The sequence below is a fragment of the Micrasema longulum genome, unplaced genomic scaffold, assembly GCF_059751315.1.
Source record: "Micrasema longulum isolate JH-2025_06_02 unplaced genomic scaffold, ASM5975131v1 h1tg000031l, whole genome shotgun sequence".
Lineage (NCBI taxonomy): Eukaryota > Metazoa > Arthropoda > Insecta > Trichoptera > Brachycentridae > Micrasema > Micrasema longulum.
Genome location: NW_028277238.1, coordinates 448,849 through 468,180, shown reverse-complemented (window position 1 = coordinate 468,180; position 19,332 = coordinate 448,849). Strand labels below are relative to the sequence as shown.

At 31.3% G+C, this 19,332-nt stretch overlaps 1 non-coding gene across 1 annotated transcript; it reads right to left on the bottom strand.

The window, feature by feature from the left end:
- Positions 1-16,742: 16,742 nt before the first annotated feature.
- Positions 16,743-16,815, bottom strand: TRNAM-CAU (transfer RNA methionine (anticodon CAU)). The gene has a single exon. It is a non-coding gene; the product is annotated as a tRNA-Met (tRNA).
- Positions 16,816-19,332: the final 2,517 nt, after the last annotated feature.

The window sequence follows — 19,332 nt, the reverse complement described above, 5'->3', positions numbered from 1 at the left end:
AGCTAAACTTTTGAAAATAAGACAAATATATGGTTTTCGATGTTTAAAATATATATTTAAGATCCAAAATGTATTTACAAGTAATTCAAATAGATCAAGTCAAAGTGACTGAAGAATCGTGTGCTAGAAATACCACATTGTAAAACGAGGTTAGCACAGAGGCATGCATATTTTAAAAGAGCAAAAATGTTTAGTTCTTTTTTTACTGATAATATTACATTGATCCCAAACTTTCAAAATTTTCCCTCTTTTAAAAAACACGCACTATCCCGGATTCAAACGAAAGATATTAACTCTCATTTTCTATGATATATTTTGTTGCCCTAATGATAAGGAATATTTTCGTGATTTTTTTGTATTTTTTATTTCCTTTTTTAATTACGTACCTTCTAATCTTTTACATAATATTTTCTTTTCTCTTTATACTGTCTATTTATTATAGGAGCAAAAAAATCATAAACATTTCTTGTATGAACGAACAGGCCATGCATTTGTGAGATTTTTTTGTTCACTATTTTTTACTGTTAATATGTATTTTAATACTATGTAAATCAACTTTATTTTTTGAATACTCTGTTTTACCTCTTATGTATATTACAAAAAAAAAACAACAAATATATATTAATAAAAAAATCACATACTAGGCCTGAATTAAAAAAAAAAAAAATCAAACTTCTTTTTGGACCAGTTGGTTTTATTACAACATTTTGAGACTGTCCAAATGTTTGAAGACAAAAGACTGTATTTTACCTATAGTTTCTCTCTTCTCACCAGTCTTTTGTCTACAAACATTTGAACAATCTCAAAATATTTCAATATTGTGTTGGCCTTCTATCAGCAAAAAACAGAAAACAGTGTAACTAACACTGTCGATGTGTTCCTACAGCAAAGGCAAGGATTCAAGTAGCAAGCCGTTTTGTCACTCCTGATTCGTGATGACACACTTGCCATGTCCGCCTAGATTATGCCATAATTATACCTTTGTAAATTTAAATAGATTTTAGGATTGTTTAGATTAAGTGTCATAATATAATATATAGTCAATAATGTCAATCTGTTAGGGCTTTCATAAGCCTGTAGATTGGCTTTAAAAAACTAACAACAGTAGTAATATTAAGCTTTGACATCAGATCCGTCAATAAGCGTACAAGCACTTCAATTAAAGGATATGAATCCACCATTTTTCAGTTTACAACGCCATAATCTTGAAGCAGAATGCAGGAAAGATGGAATATCCTTAACAGACATTCACATTGTCGTTAAAAGTAGTTATCACGCGGCATTGTTCTTGGACTTTGCAACAATGGTGAATAAAGGTAATAAACCAAAATCAGTGAGCAAACATTCAATTTCCAAGATAAACAATAACGATTTTTCCAGAGTATACATTATTGAGAAAAGAATATGGAAGTCTAGGCATTTACAGGACTTATGACCTGTCAATGGCTGGTTTAAGTGGCCACTTTACACACTGTGTAACATTCACCATTCTGCCCATATTTGAACATCTATATTCCTTCAATTCTTTCATATGTTGATGTTTGTGAAGTTGAAGAGCTGAAACCTTTTTTTATGCGTAAGAGATTCATCTAATTGAATTATTTCACCTATATACTAGGCAACGCCTGAAAATGTTATTTTTTCAATTTCTATACTTCTTCATGGACCAGGTGGATTTATCAACATATAATTATTATTATATAAACAATTCCACTATTATTAAACTGTTAGATACTGAATTGATACTCTTGTTTTTCTTTCCATTATGATAGAAAGCGTCGAGACATCTTTCTCTGCTTTTTATTCTATTCTATCAGGCGGAGCGGCAACTTCACAAGATATGACTAAACAATTGAAAATCTTCTAACGTCCTCAATGCAAAAGACGCAATCTCCATTTTCCGTTTTCACTCTGACATTATTCGGGTAGAGGGGCCCTTTATGTTCTTGGCATTTCCAATGAAACTACTTATTCCGTTTTATTGGTATTTAAATACACATTGTATTCGAATACACGGTAATATTTCCATACAAACTGCGCACTGAATTTAAATTAAATGGCGCCGATTGCTTTATGTAAGTGCTTCATACGGTCACAGCAATAAAGACAAAACTAACCAAATAACTTTGACATTATAGCAACTTTGTTGTATGAATCATTGAATAAGATATTTTTATTATTATTATTATTTATGGATAATTTATATGGCATCGCTTTTGTGAAAATCATCTTAAAGGAGCTGTGAAATATATATACTAGTACATCATGCAGCCACCTATATAGTGCATAGACGGCTTTTCTAGATCCTTATTTTCAATAATTGGAAATAATTTTCGAATTTTATAACAGATGGGAGCTTAATTATAGCACGTCTTATACTATCTGCGTTTTTTAAAAAGCAAAATTATTGTTTCACAAAATGTTAGATTCCCGATAGTATATTAAATTACTGATTGAAAAATGAAATGATTGTTTTAATTTTTTTTAAGAATAAGTTTTTTTATCATAATAATTTATCATTAAGTGTTGCGAAGTGAACACCGATTCAATCAATGAAATTATATCAATCTGGCATTGGAAAAAAGCTTATTTGTAAGCTTATTATAAAATAATAAGTTGATATGAGAAATGAAAAAAAACAAATGGAAAAAACTGATGTTAGCGCAAAAGAAGATTCGAGCTTTTTCAATATGTTAATAATTAAGGTACAATATTTTATAAAACAAATAAACACATTTTTACTTTTAATATCAATAACATTGTTTACTTCAAGGTATTTTACATTTTCACATATTTATTTATTAATTTGTATAAACCGCTTTAACTTTTGAGTTAAACGTCGACCGGTTTCGCGGTTCATCATCAGAATTTGAAACAAGTTTAAAAGAATTACTCGCTCATTAACCTTATATCCAAAAATCATAATTAGAATAAAAAAACAGGTGTAATTTTTTTTACATATGAATGAAAATGATCTTCGTTTATGGAATCTAGACTACTACTACTACTACCATCACGCTATTTCCCCGTAGGGGTAGGCAGAGAGAATGGAACGCCACACACGTCTATCCTGGCATACACTCCTAGCCTCTTCCACATTCATACATCTTGTCATACATGCCCTTCGATTCTGTCTGCTTTTGACATGACCAGACTTAAGATTTTGGTTTATCTGATCATGCCACGTCTTCCTTGGTCGTCCTCGTCTAACGTTGCCGTTCATTTTTGCCATATATACTTGTTTTACCATTCTCTCGTCGTCCATTCGTTCTACGTGACCAAACCATCTCCCCCTTTTTCATTTTCATACAAATGTATGAATAAATAAGCGCATGCATATTTATACCTATAATTTAAATTACTATACTTATGTATACTTTTAAATTGTGTGAATTTTATGTGAGACAGCGTGGGACGAGACAAAATATTCTTTTGCTGTTGATTTGCATAGTTAAAACTATGCTAAATACTCACCTATTCCACGGCTCCACATGTTAGCGAACAAACATGGAAACTTAAATTTATTTCATTTATCTTTATATAAATTAAATTCATTACTTTTTAATCACTTCTTTTCTAAATTAAAAAAATATACTAAGTGTTATACTTGTTTTACTGTTTATACTGTGATACATTGCCTCTGTTACTCCAATGCTTTTTATATTTAAACTCTTTATTTATTGTTAATTTGCTGCATACCTATGTTATTATTTCTTATTTTATGCTGATTTCATTTTATATATCTATATTTTCTATACTTGTGTACAGGTGTTTTGTTTCATTATAATTGTTTTTCAATATAATTATATACTTTGTCAAAGGCGTAAGCCGTCAAAATAAATAAATAATGTAAAGCAGATATAGTGCAAATTTGAGACAATATAAGGACACTAAGTAAAGATATTTATAAAAAAAATTATAATGAGGAAGTCCACTGTTTTCTAATTTATTTACTATTAGCGCACTATTTAACTAAGCAATCATATATGTATTTTTTTTAGCGTTATTTACAAAGATATGATTTTTTAAAGTTACATTTATCAAATACCGCGCCAAACGACTGTAATCAATGTGTCATTTTTCAAAAACAAAACTGAAAATAATCTATGGAATATTGCTTTGATTACTTCATTTAGTTGATCGTAATTTGGTCATTTCTATGTTATGGTTGTTTTTACGAACGTTTCGATTTAGAAAAACCTAGAAAGTTGACATTATCTCTGGTTGAAATGTCAAATTATGTAAATTATACTCTTTTTTTTCTATGGTCAAAACATTCCTTACAAGGTGCGGGGGCTTTGAAGCGGAAACCGGAAATACTACACGTAGATATAAGGAGTGACGTCATTATTTACGATTTTAAAATGAATAATATTTTTAACATTTTTAATTTATTTTTGCGTGCGTTTTTGAGATATTTCATCCTACTCCAAAGTTTTTAAATATTCACGTGTACACGAAAACATTTTTAAAATTTAATTCTTGGTTGGGCTAGAATTCCTCATTATGAATATTGTCAATTTTGTGCGATCTAGCAATCACACTCCAAGATTATTAAGATTTAAATTTATTCATCCGAAAAAAACAATACTAATGCACACAGTAATATAGCAATTATGTTGATAATAAACAATAATGCAATTATAACGCAGTTTTAATGATGATTTTATGATTCGATGAACGGACAAAAGGACGTCCTGGGTGGCTCAGGTGCTAAAAATCAAAGGTGGCATATTAATTTAATTAGTTTCGCAACACGTATGCATCGCAGCCCCCGTGTCAGTATTCGCGTGTGTGAGAAGTAATATATTTATAATAACATTAGACACTACCACTACCATAAATGATACACCTGCAGACTGCTGACGTGCTGGACAAGAATGGGAAGATAAAGGAACCGCTTTAGGGTGACCTCAAGTAACATGACCACTTTTGGCGAATAATACCTTCGCTTTGGGTATGTAAGAGCAATGCATTGCAGCGTCATTTGCATCGTTAGATGTGTATAAGAAAATTATTATAATTAAAAGTAAATGCACAAGAGAGAAATAATATTTTGGAGAAGGAAATATGGAAGTGATACAGGGCTTATGACATTGAGGAAGTTCTGCGCTACGGAAAGTCGAATAGAAAAATAGTTTTATTTCCCCGTAAGGTTATGCAAAGAGAATGGACCGCCACACACGTTTATCCTGGCTTATTCCACATTTACACATCTTGTCATACATGCCCTTTTTTGACATGACCCGATTTTGACATGACCAGACTTAAGATTTTGGTTTATCTGATCATACCACGTCTTCCTTGGTCGTCATCGTCTCACGTTACCGTTCATTTTCTTCATATATACTTGTTTTACCATTCTTTCGTCGTCCATTCGTTCTTCATGACCGAACCATCTAAGAGATCATCCCTTTAATTGTTCGGCGGAGTATCTAAAAAATGTACGAAAAAAATCATAAACATCATTCAACTATTACGTCACAAGTTCTTCCGAAACAACCAATGATATAGTGTTGTGATAGATTTCTGGTTTCCGGGGAGCCGAATCACCAATCAGCAGAATTCACCGACGAGAACTTAAGACGTAACGCGCGGATTAATTAAAAAAAATAGCACAACCATCTAATATACAGGGTGTTCATAAAACCCTGTCAAATCCGAAACCACGATGATCAATATGAGCAAGAAGACATATTGGCACATTAAAATAATATTTTAGAACGAATAAAATTTTTAAAAATTAAATATTAAAAAATGCAAATGGTTGCTTACTTCTGCAGGGGAGAAACGAGGAGGGGGAGGGGAGAATCTGATACTACGCCGCGCTCCCCTCACATCCCCCTGCAGAAATAAGCAACCATGGGTTTTTTTTAAATATTTTATTTTTTTACATTTTTTTGTTCTAAATATATTTTTAAATACGTATGCTAATATGTCTTCTTGCCCATACTGATCATTGTGGTTTCAGATGTGACAGGGTTTAATGAACACCCTGTTTATAAAAAGGTACCAAAAAAATAGAAGAATAAATAAAATAAAGATCTGTTTAGGTTTTATTGCGTCAGTATGAAAGAAATTAATATTCATAACATTTTTTTTCTAATCGTAATAAATGGAAGTGCGATCAGCGTAACTTGGTAATACTTTCGATCGAATCCCCTGTATCTTCCGAAGGAGGTGCAGCACATTGTAAACCTAACATTTAAAACTAGAAGATACTTCAATTGAAAATACGCTCTTGGCAATAAAAGATGAGATGGTTTTAAACAAAGGTGAGCTGTTAAATAAAATCGATAAAAACAATGAAGAAATACTTGGAAAATTTTTGGTGTTCGAAAAATGTGTTAGTGATCTTTATGAAAAATTCAATTTAATAAACGAAAAGTTAGGGTATTTTTGTGGATATCTGTTATTGGTTTCATTTGACGTTTTTTTGCCTGTACGTGTATATTTGCTGTATAACTGTTAATAGCCCAAACAATTTAAATAAATAACCGAAATAGAAAAATAATAAACAAAATAATGCTGTTTTGGACTAATATTCAGATATTTAACTGTAGTCTTAAAAATATCGCTTGATTAGAATGACAGTTGTCAGCAAAAGTGACGACATAACTTTGTAGTAACGTCTAAGGAGTGATTTATATTGACACACGAAAAATCATTCGTATCTGGCATGTTAATATATTTTTTTAATACAATGCTTGACATATAAATCAACATAATTATGTAAAATCAGCTTTAAAACTAAAAAAAAACTCAAATAAGCCTAATTATTAACGACGTTTTTACAAGGTTATATCATTTTGTAACAATGTTAGAGATGGGATAAATTGATCAATGTAAATTTATGGAATAAAAAAAATAGTTCATTTGATGTTGTTCATGAAAAAAAGTAAAAATGTCTAATTTGTTGGTGAATAATTATCTTAAACACGCCATAATAAGCTTGTTTTTGCGTTTTTATATCAATTTTCGGAAACATAGTTTCATTTTTGCTTGAAAAAACTGATAAAATCGATTTGATCGGTACATGATCAGTGATCAGTAATTTCCCATTACTAGTGACATTTGTTCGGCAGGTGTCGTTTTAATCAAGCTATATTTTAAGGACTATGGTTATAAACGAATCACGTAACTGCCTAATGATCGACCCCGTATGAACTTTTATACAGTTGCTTTTGACGAATAATATCATCAATCATAAACATCAATCATGTATATAAAGAATACTACTGCTTATGATAAATAACAGGACTACTTCAGATAAAAAAACTTTACAAATTAATGCTCTCTCGAAACATTGTCGCCCTATGGACAATGCAAATCCGGCCCAATGCAGGATACGTGATGTGATTGTTAGAGGCACTTTGTATGGCAGACGTAAGAGCTATGCGTTCTTATATTTATATTGCCATTCGGTTTTATATTGCCAGACGATCTAACACCACGCATACACGTACTTTGCTATCGTGGGGACTACACGGCGCGATATTCTCTATTTTTTATTGAACTTTTCGCAAAATATACAATATTAAGAACGTTAGTTAAAACACATTTTTGGTGTGAATATTTTATGTCATTCACGTCAGGACTCAGGACTCGAACCCGAATCCTCTTGCATAGTAGGCAATCGCGCTGACCTTTATTTATTATTTATTTTTTTTCTTTTCTTTTATTTAGGAAACATACAGTACAGGTACATAGTTTATATTTTACACAGTTAAACTTAACTCTAATGGACTAGTGAAGTTTCCAAAATATAAAGTAGTTTTATTTGAGGTCAATAATTAAGGTGCAAAAAAAGAAGAAAAAAAACATAAATAAAAGTTGCTTAAAAATTTTAATTAGAGTAAAAAAAGTTAAGAATTAAAATAAACAATGAAAAACATGCTCAGATGTAAAAATAAAATAAAATAATAATAACATTTTTAAAAAGGAAAAACATAAATCAATGAGGAAGTTCAGTGTTTTAAAAAAATATTTTTATATGTTTATAGACCAACATACTAAGCCAAAATTATTTTTATGTATCGTATAATCATCGCTATAATTCGAAACTTTGTAATTTTTAATTTAATCCGCCCGTGGCGTCACGAGCAAACGTTGGCGTTGGTTACTTGTGCTGACATTTGAAAGTAGAAACGCGTAGCTGTTAAAATACACTTAATGTGTTAAAAATGGCTACCCGGAAACTGGAAATCTATCACAACACGTCATACTAACGCTATAATTGATTGGTTATTGTTCACAAAAACTTGGGATGTATCAAAGTAGTTCATTTTTATTATATTTTTCATACATTTTGAAGAAACTTCGGCGTACAATTTAACGCTTTAATTTTTACCACGTGTAAGAAAACCTTTTATATCCAATTTCTCATAGCTCTGAACTTTTTTATTTATTTACTATATTCTTGAATTTATTTACTAGAATCTCGAAGTCCTTTCGGAATTTAATTAAAATCGGCTATGATTTAAGAGCACAAAATACGATAATAAATCAAGTTTGCTATATAGTGTAGGTAAAATGATTTTAAAATGTTAAGATTTTGATCGGGTTGTGGTCCCGTGGCTAGTGTCTCGGACTCACGGCTCATAGGTCCGTGGTTCGGATCCTACTCTACCGCAACTTGATCCCATTTTCTTATAGTGAGTTATTCACAACTCGTTGAAAATAGCCGTCAAAATAAAATATGTGGATAAATCATAAGAGTTATAAAAATATATGTATTTGATTAAAACCATAAGACAAAATTCGATTCCCTTTTTTTGTGTGTTCCCGAAACCGCTGAAACACACAAGCATTTTGTCTGTATCTCTGGTTCCAAGTTCCCGGTTCCCGGTCGGTATGTAAATAGTAAATAGGGACTATGTTTACATGTGAATAGTTAATTAATGACCCGACCACCATGTTGCCGGCCCCGCTCTCTGATTGGTCAACTGGTTTTTAATAGATCTGTCTTTGTGGGTAATCATGCCGCGCCAGACATGATCTATGTAATATCGAAGCGTTATCAGTAAAATTTCCGTCATTACGTACCAATTATGTAAATGTTCCCTGTACAGTGATTTAAAACGACAGCCATCTTGGCTAATTAAACTACCTCAAACGATATTGTGTGATATAATATATACGGCAACCCCCTTTTACACGGTCTCGAAATAATATGGTTCAAATACCAAAAAAATGCGTAATAGTAATGTGATAGGGAAACATCACTTTTTTAAAAGCATTTTAAAAAATTGTCTTTAGAATACTATCGAGTTAAAATTAAAAAATAAAATGTTCTTATTTTTCATCATCATTCCCTTTCCGCGCCTAATGGTGCATAAGGCACTGCATTGGCACACCAATGGCGGCAATCTGGATCATTTTTGTTACATGACGGTAATATTGTATTTTATAACATTATGTACCTGGCTGCTTTAAACCTTTAACTGCATTTCTTTAGCTTATTGAAAAATAAAAAATAAACAAATATTATTATAATTTTTTAAACCAACTTAACTTCTAAACACAGTTCTATATTTTATTTATTTATATTGTATTTTTCTTTAAATTTATGTTTTTATATGCTCATCTTCTTTTTTTATACCAACTTTACTTCTAAGCACTGTTCTATCTTTTGTTGCTTTATATTGTATTTTTTCAATTTAATGTTGTTTGTATACTCATATTTTATATAACCTTCATGTATGTAAAAGCCTTATGGGCGTGAAAAATTAATACAATAAAAATAAATAAAAAGATGACAGGTCTTACGCTTCAGGTGCCAGTCCAGGGACTATGAAATATTTTGGTGTTACAACACCGCTTTAAATAAATATTTCACATCAAACATGTCGGGAATCGAACCCCAGACCTCTTGCATGGGAGGTAAACGCTCTGACCATTACACCACGAGGCCGACTAAAAAATATAAATCATCATATTACAATCTGAACAACATCCAGCTTATATTACGATGAATAATACATACATTTATGTAATGTCTCGCGGAAGTCTCCTAAAATGGTCTCCCTTGAACAAAATTTCATTCGAATATTTCTCCTAAATATGGCTATTGTTTTGGAGAACGTAATAAATACATATATTGTATTATGTTCATTCAGGACAATCAATGCTTCTGGGGCCACAAAAAAATAATTTCTATGTGCGTAAGTCGTACGTTTAAGTAAGTATTAAATAATTCAAAGTCAAATTTCTTGGAATAAATTTATGTCATTATGGGTAAAATGTTACTGGAAATTATTATATTCAATATAATATTATATTTAATGGTCGAATGGCATTAATAATCGATAATCACACGGCTGCGGCTGCTAGGCTAGTTTAAGCTCAGTATTTCAGTAAATAAACAAGATTGGCATAAAGTAATCACCTTTTCCTATCGATATTTAATATTAATTTACATAATAATTATTCGATTCTAATGAAGCAATCAGGTTTTAACGGACCGGGATCTCGATACGGTAAGAAATGTATTGACGTTTGCAATATAGTCAATAGGAAATTGGAAATAAATTTTGATCTACGTGATACATGATAGCGGCATTGACGTATAATAAATAAACACGTTATTCCCTTAGTAGCTGCATCTCAAATTTAGCGAATATTACATTGCTTAAATTTATTTCAACAGAGAGGGAAAACATTATTGAGAAGGTAATATGGAAGTCTAGGCATTTACAGGGCTTATTACCTGTCATTGGCTGGTTTAAGTGGCCACTTTACACACTGTGTAACATTCACCATTCTGCCCATGTTTGAACAAAAACTCCAAACTCATTGTCTAATTCTACACTCCTCATTCTTTAATTTGTATAACAAATGTACCCTTTTAAAAGTTAAGTTAGAAATAAGGCTTGCATGTGCAAGATATAAACATATGATATTTTTAAATGTATGTATCTTATGATCCATATTTTTTTTTGATAATAATTATTTGCGTTCTTATTAAAAACCCAAATATTTAAATTTTGGGGCCATTTTCAACGAGTTGTAAATAACAATGTTTGAGTATGTCCAAATGCTTGCAGACTGACTGAATTTTCTCCCTAGGGAGTTGTTCATATCTAAATTTATTTCAACAGAGAGGGAAAACGTTTTTGAGAAGGGAATATGGAAGTCTAGGCATTTACAGGGCTTATGACCTGTCATTGGCTGGTTTAAGTGGCCACTTTACACACTGTGTAACATTCACCATTCTGCCCATGTTTGAACATCCGCATTTCCTCAACTCTTCCATCTGTTGACTTTTGTGAAGTAAAAGAGCTGAAACCTTTATCACTGGCGGCCTCCGTGGTGTAGTGGTCAAGACGCTTGACTCACGCACAGAAGGTTCCGGGTTCGATTCCCGGTGAGAACACAAAAATAAAAAATGTGATTTTTCTCAAGCCTGGTTGTTCTGTAATGTAATTCACCACTGTAATTGGGCCTCCTGGCCTGTTGTATTGCAAAAAAATGAAATGAAAAAAAATAAAAAAAATCACGTGGGTGAGATTCATCCGGCTGAACCAAATCACCTACTAGGCAACGTCTGAAAACAATTTTCCAATTTTTATACTTCTTCTTTTACCAGGTAGTAATTCAACAATGTTTGATTATGTCCAAATGCTTGCAGACTGGCTTCCCTTCTCAATAATGTTTTCCCTCTCTGTTGAAATAAATTTAAATATGAACAACTCCCTAGGGAGGAAATCCAGCCAGTCTGCAAGCATTTGGACACAATGAAACATTGTTTAATATTACATTGCTCTCAACAATATGAAACACTGAGGTAGACACATGAAAACTTTTAGTATGAGAAGAAATATACATAAAATGGTAATTCCTTACGGTTCCTCCGGTTCGGCTCCTTATTTCTTAATTTCTTACTCTGTCTCTTAGACATACACCGAGCATTTGCCTTTCCATGGATCGTTGCGTGAATTTTAATTTCTTGCTACTTTTTTGTGTTACATACATGGTTTCTAGTCCGTATGATGTCACCGGCAATATGCACGATTCATATACTTGTCTTTTTAAGCATATAGGGACTTATTTATTTTCAAAAATATATTTTAGTTTGCCGAAGTAGCACTTGACCCAGATTGGGCGGCTACAAACAGCGTCGGGCGGCTGAATCCAAACTCACCAACACGTCTGACAAGCGTGGTGTTTTAATGCCAAAACCTCCAAACAAAACGAAATGAACTCAAATCTTAAAATTGTGAGAATATATAATATAATTAATACAGGTATTAGGTATATAAGCCAATGACTTATAATAGTAAAATGTCATTTCATTTCGTGGGTAATTGTCTTTTCCAACGGACCTTCATCGTGATAAGACGTGACGCTACGCTGAAAAGCATTGTCTTGTGTGATGAGAAAATGACTGTTTTCGACAAAATAGCAAAATATTACAATTTTCTAATTAACGCAACGCGTAACGGGAAATTCGAATTGCCTTCGAATATTTAATTATTAAATTAAAATGAACGGGGAAACAGAATGAGGAAGCTGTTACATTAAATCTTTTTGTCCGGTCTGAGATAAGAAAATGAATTTATTGTCTACAGAAATAATTATCTTAGTAGAATACGGCAGCGACCTAACATGAAAAGTTCCTAGATCAACGACCAACAAAGAAGCAAACTTGCGGTAGTTATATTAGGAATTCTTCAAATAGAACTCCTACAACGAGTAGTAAAAACTTTTACTATCTGAATAATTAATGGTCACATAACGTTTTAAGCTCTGTAGCTCAATCACAAATAACTATCGACGTGCTTAAAAACATGCTAAGCATTTGAACGATCACAATGAACAATAATGAACGTGCTAAAGTTATCGCAATCATAAGTCAACGCGTGTGTAATCCCCTAAGTCAACGCTCGTGTCGGTTTGCTTTTTGTTTTCTTGGTAAATAAATACATTTTACTGGCGAAAAATCGGCGTTTACTATAAAAAATAATACAATATATTGCATTTGCAAAATAGTAAGGAGTATCTAATACAAAAAAGGGAAAATTAAATTATAATTACTATGGTGACTGCTTTTTTTGACATTTTGCTTGCTAACCGCCACCGCTGCCGCCGGCTGAATGCAATAAATAGCATGACAAATAATAAATACAAATACAAATAGCAGTTTTGGAATATTTTCCATGTTTACACCGGTGAAATTCAAATATGTGATTGCGCAGCAGGATTATACGTCACGAAACGTAAATATTTTGACATTTAATATTAGGTGTTCACGGATGTTCCGTTGTGATCGCGAATACGATAAACAACCATGGTGATAAATTGTTATCACGTCGCTTATTAGCACGTCGATAGTTATTTATGATTGAGCTACAGGTTAGAGATGTGTAGGTATAAACGATTTATAGAATTTACTGGATAATATTTTCAACACCGGTCGCACCATATTTAATGCTACCATTGTTATCGTTTTCTGATGAAAATATTCGATTTCATTATTAAAAAATATAAACTAATGTTGCGACAAATAATTAACTGTGTGATTAGTCCCAAAAAATATACAAGTAAACACAATTAAGAGTATTATTTAGAAGGAAAATAACAGAGAAAAATAATAATAATACATACTCGTATCTAATCCAGAAAAATATGTTGCAAGATAATTTTTTACCATAGTTAAAAACAGTAATAAAAAAAAAATATTCAATAAAATTATTTGATCACAAAGCGACTGCTTCAAATACTGATTTTTTGTTAGTGGAATAATAGTATTTGTCGAATAAACAATTGGTTACGGCTACGTCTACTCAATAAAACATAATATTATTATGATAAATACGAGAGACGCGATTACAAACGCCGTATTAATCGGTACATATCGAGACGGTATAAAGTAAAATCGAAATTTATGTACGAAAATGTGTATATTTGTATGTATGTCTTAGTCGGTAGCCTGTAATAATATGATGAGAAAAAATAATGTATACATATTCGATTTTTCATATAGAAAACTTAATTTTACTTTGTAGATACAATTTAAGATAAATGTCAACTTGCCATTTCAATACTAGCCCAGTGCCACGATTATGAACGCTATCTTCATCTATGTATGTATGTATATCGAGACGGTATACTTAACTTCTGTACTAGCTGTATCTTACCTCGGTATGTTCTACTTACTTGTCATATCGACATCATATGATCGAAACAAGCCAATGGAATGACAGCAAACAATTAGTCCACGTTCCTTACGTCATTAACATTTAAAATAGTTCTCATTAATATTGAAAATAGGCTTCTGTAATAAAAAGTGCTCACTTCAAAGCGATTATAAACTCCAATAAATCCCAATTCAAGCAAAAAATGCTCGCTTGAACATGAATTTTGCATGACTTTTGAAAATCACCTAGACGGTACGCTTAACAATCATCTGTATGTACGATTACAAAGCCGGCTCCTTTAGCGTCTCGATACATACATTCGGAAAGATAGTAAAACAGATGGAAAAAATGTAATAAAAAAATATTTTTCTAGAGTGGTAACTTTCTGACGCATATAATCTATGTCTGACGCTTAGATACTCTTATTTGTTAATAGACAGAACCTAGCGACATTATTTTCACATCTAGGCGTTCGTTTTATTAATGTGACAGTTATGTCGGAATTTAATTCGACTTCAAAACTTACTTATTTCTCTCTCATATTTTTGATAGGCTTTTAAGAAAAAAAGGGCCAACCTCAAAACCATATTTTTTTTTAATGAATCATAATTAAAGGAAAAATTGCTCGGTGGAACAAAATTTTTGACACCTTTAATGCGTAGGTAAACGTATCGAGGGGTTTTAGACCCGTCGGTCGGTATAAAATGATGTACTTATATCAAAACTTGATGGTGGGAGGTATCGATACTATACCTTTGTAGTCGGTCGGGAGACTTTTATCTTTAACTATGACGTCATACTGAAGCTATGTCATTTTAGAGCGTAGATATGTGTACCGTGACGTACGCTTCCCCTTCATTCATATCGATGTACCTACCCAAAACTTGAAGGTGGGGGGTCGGTAGTATATCTTTATAATCGCTAGAGGGAATTTATCTTCAAGTATACCGTCAAGGTGAAGGTATGACGTCTTTATCTTCCCATCATAATCGAGGCCCAGCTGTCTTAAATGTGAAATCGAACGTTATGTACGAAAATGTGTATCCAAATTTAAAGTATCGACGTCAGTAACCTGAAATTGAAGATGTTGAAAAATATATATTTCATGAATACTTTATTTTTCATACAGAAAATAAGCCCCTTCTCTTTAGACATAGACAATTTAATATAACACTGTTAACTTCCAATTTTATCGGGACCCTGATACGATTTGATCATTTCGATCGATTCCCATAACAGATTATTTGAGTATCGCTCATTAGCATCATTATAAATATTTCCTTTTCATAAGATCAAGTTTAAATAAATAATTAGATAAGTAATCCTGATTGTGATCATTATGCCACAATATATTTACTCATTGGGATTGTTTTCTTATTCTTCAATAGATAACGCCACCAAATTAAATTAACTTTGTCGCCAAAATGCTTTACACCAAATATACACAACGCATGTAAATAATGTTTCTCATAGTTTTATCTTAAAATCTTCATGAAAATCCCTTAACCCGTTTGCACCACTAAAATTTTGGGGCATTACCAAGCACAACAATATGTTTCGATTACATGTTTCCTGATATCAAGACATGACTTTAACAAATAAACATAACGCATCGAAAAAATATAATGAAAATGTGGAGTTTTAAATAAGCCAAGTAACACCGCTTTTGCCTAAACCATAACTTATTTTGTTTAATATGATTATGAATTATTATTTCTATCAGTAATTTATCATATTTTTTGTGAATATCAGTAGAATGATAAAAAAAAAATAAAATCGTTTTTTTCTTCTTTTTAGTAGGTAGGTTCTAAAATCTTTAAAAGACTTTTTAGTAAAAAAAGAAAAGAAAAGGAAAAAGGGGGTTTTGTGTTTTAAAATAATTTTACTTGGTAAATAAATGTCTTGTTCATGATTGAAACCACATATTTAGTATTATCTATTCCGTGTTTAAAACCCTGCTTGTTGATTTGAATTTTTTTTTTACTTGTAACCTTTCCGTGTCTCAAATCACTGAAATTGGTATTTTATTGCTGTGATCAATTATTTACACAAAATTATTCAACAGTATTTGTATTGCTTCAACGTTGACATTTTTACGGAGTCAATTTTATATTAACGACATAAATATAATGATATTTTTTGGATGTTTTGCGATAAACTTTATAAGTATTTATATTTTTGCTTATTACTTAGGTAATATTCTAATATTATTATACATACCTAATAATATTGACCTAAGTACATAATAATTATTCATATGTATTATATTGGTAGGCAGAGATGGTAGGTAGGTACAAAATAAGGGTATCGTTATTGCCATAAAAATGTTGTAATAATTAGGAAAAAGCGTTGAAACCTGCGGTTTTATTCTAAACCGCTCTCGCGGCCGTATAAAACATTTTTATCTCGTGTACTTGAATGCAAAATACGCGAATTTAAAGTGTTTTCTACGGTCGCGAGAGCGCTAGGAATACCACCCTGATTTTGTACGAGGTAGGTGATTTGGAACATTACATTTATAAAAGGATTTTATATGCTTTTGTCAAAAAAATAATACGGATTTATTAGCAAATAAAAAAAAGTTAGTAAAGTTGACAAAAAATATGCCCCGGGTGAGGCTCGAACTCACGACCTTAAGATTATGAGACTTACGCGCTGCCAACTGCGCCACCGAGGCTTGTGCGATATGCGTCAAAATATTTGTATATATGTTAATAGAGAGACATCTATCGACGATAGAACGCACTACGAATAAATCCCTCTTTCAAGAAGAACTTTGGTTGATTTTTATTTTTAAAATAGAAACAAAATTATTTCCAAGTTTTTAGAGTTTATTTTTATACTTTTAAAAATATTGGTAAGCGTTATTAAATTATTTTTTAAAATCATTTTTAGGTACCGAGGTTATCTTCTTTAGGGCAGCAGTTAACAATAATTATGGTCTCAAGTCTGTCTGGACGATGTTGTTTTCAGTTTTTAAAGTAGAAGGTTATAAATCATTTTGACGTATTGATTAGTTTTAGCAAAGAAAACGCGTTATTTATAATATGTATGAGGATGTATGCATTTATGAATAAAAAAGTGTTTTCGTAAATAAAACTGATGTAAATACTATAAGCATGTTATTCACGATACGGCGATAATACAATCTATCATAATAATTGGTTTAATTATTATTAAATGCGCCACTGTGTAGATTAACAAAAAAAAACAATTTTATAGCCGCTATTGTGGCGGACCACACAACGCGACAGAAACTGATTTACCGACTTACTGACCTTTGGCATTTACTCACATTCCAATCGAAATACGGATTAATATATCGCTCCAACACGCGATAAGAGTGTACTTACTTATCTAAAAACTATTCGTTTTTTTAACCGCTTCAAGAATTTACTATTTATTTCTTATAAAAATGACATCAAATATATATTTTTCTTTTTTTTTATCAAATCACAGGATTATTTTTCTAACGTCCTGTTAGTGGTTTAAATCGTAAGACATTCGCTTAGGTAACACAACCTAAATTGATGTTAACACAGGCAAAGTAAGATACAAACACAAATGTATAGCAAGCTAATTTTACACAAGTGTACAGAGTGTTCCTTTTCAGTCAATAATATATTTTTTTTGGAATCAGCACATTATTAAAAAATAAATTATGCCCACTTCGTTGCATAGTGGTTAGCGCATTTGGCTACCGTGCATGTGGTTAACTATTTATTGAATGTTAACTTCTAGGAATTCACTAAATTTCACTGTAGAGAAGAAGAAATAAATTTGGGGATTTTATTTTATTGCATGCGATTACACTTTGCTTGTATAAAGCCAATTTGATGATTAAACGTCAAGTTAATGTCGAACTATGAAATGTCAATTATAAAACTGTTTTAAAAATAATTCGTGTTGGTCAATGTGTTTTGGGTAATGCTTAGGGCCGCAATAACGTTTATTTATTTTAATCTTCAAGTGTAAAGAATTAGTACATTGGCGGAATTATTGCTAAAAGCAATATCTTCCAGCCAATCAAAATACAGATTGGTCAAAAGAGAGTTGGTCAATAATTTGTACTAAAAAAACCGGGTCTTGCTTTTGTGGGATTTTTTGTTAACTATTTTTACCGTTAATATTAATTTCATTGCCATGTAATTATCCTTTATTTTTTGTATACTCTGTTTTACCTCTTATGTATATTGTAAAAAAACAAAAAAAAAACTATATATATATATATATTTATATGTATATAGAACCTGGTTGTGGCCCCGTGGCTAGTGTCGAGGACTCACGGATCAGGGGTCCGAATTTCGCAGCGTTCGCACCCCGCTCTATCACAACTTGGTTCCCATTTTCTAATAGTGAGTTATTTACAACTCGTTGAAAATGCCCCAAAAATTTAAATATTTGGGTTAATAATAAGAACGCAATTAATTATTTTTATCAAAAAAATATGGATCATAAGATTCATACATTTCAAAATATCATATGATTTTTTAATGGAGAGATAAGGTTTGCACATATTAACTTTAAAAAAAGCACATTTGTTATACATAGTAAAAGATGAGGAGTGTGGACTTAGACAATGAGTTTGGTAGGGGAGAGAAAGAGGAACCAAGGAAAGAAAAGGATAAAACTATGTGTTTTAAAAAACAATGAAATACGATATATGTGATATTATACTACGAAAACCGATAAAAATATGTGAAATGGATCTAGAAAAATTAATTATATTTTCAAAATCAATATGGATATTGTGGGGAAATGATTTTATACATAACTTTTAAAATAAAATTGTTAAAAAATATGTCTCCTTAAAAATGCGACATGTTTAGCCTTGACAATTGAGACGTCAAGATTCGTAAACAATGTTATTTTGAAAATTTTATAGTCACAAACGAAGTTCAAAATTTAACCGAATCGTGACGTATTAGGGACGTGGCCAATGCAATGGACCGTTTTTGCGGAAAATTAAAGCTATAATTTAAAAGTATTTTTTTGCTACTAAGAACAATTTTTTTACACTACTATATTTAATAGACTCTTATTAATTTAAAATTGTAATAAAAGTGATATTTCCCTTTTTAAAAAAAAGTGTCGTAAAACATTATATAAATAATATGACTATAGAAATAGATATAAAATACTGCATAAAAGGATGTAGAAACATAATTGAATCGATTATTTCGAAAATTTCCTC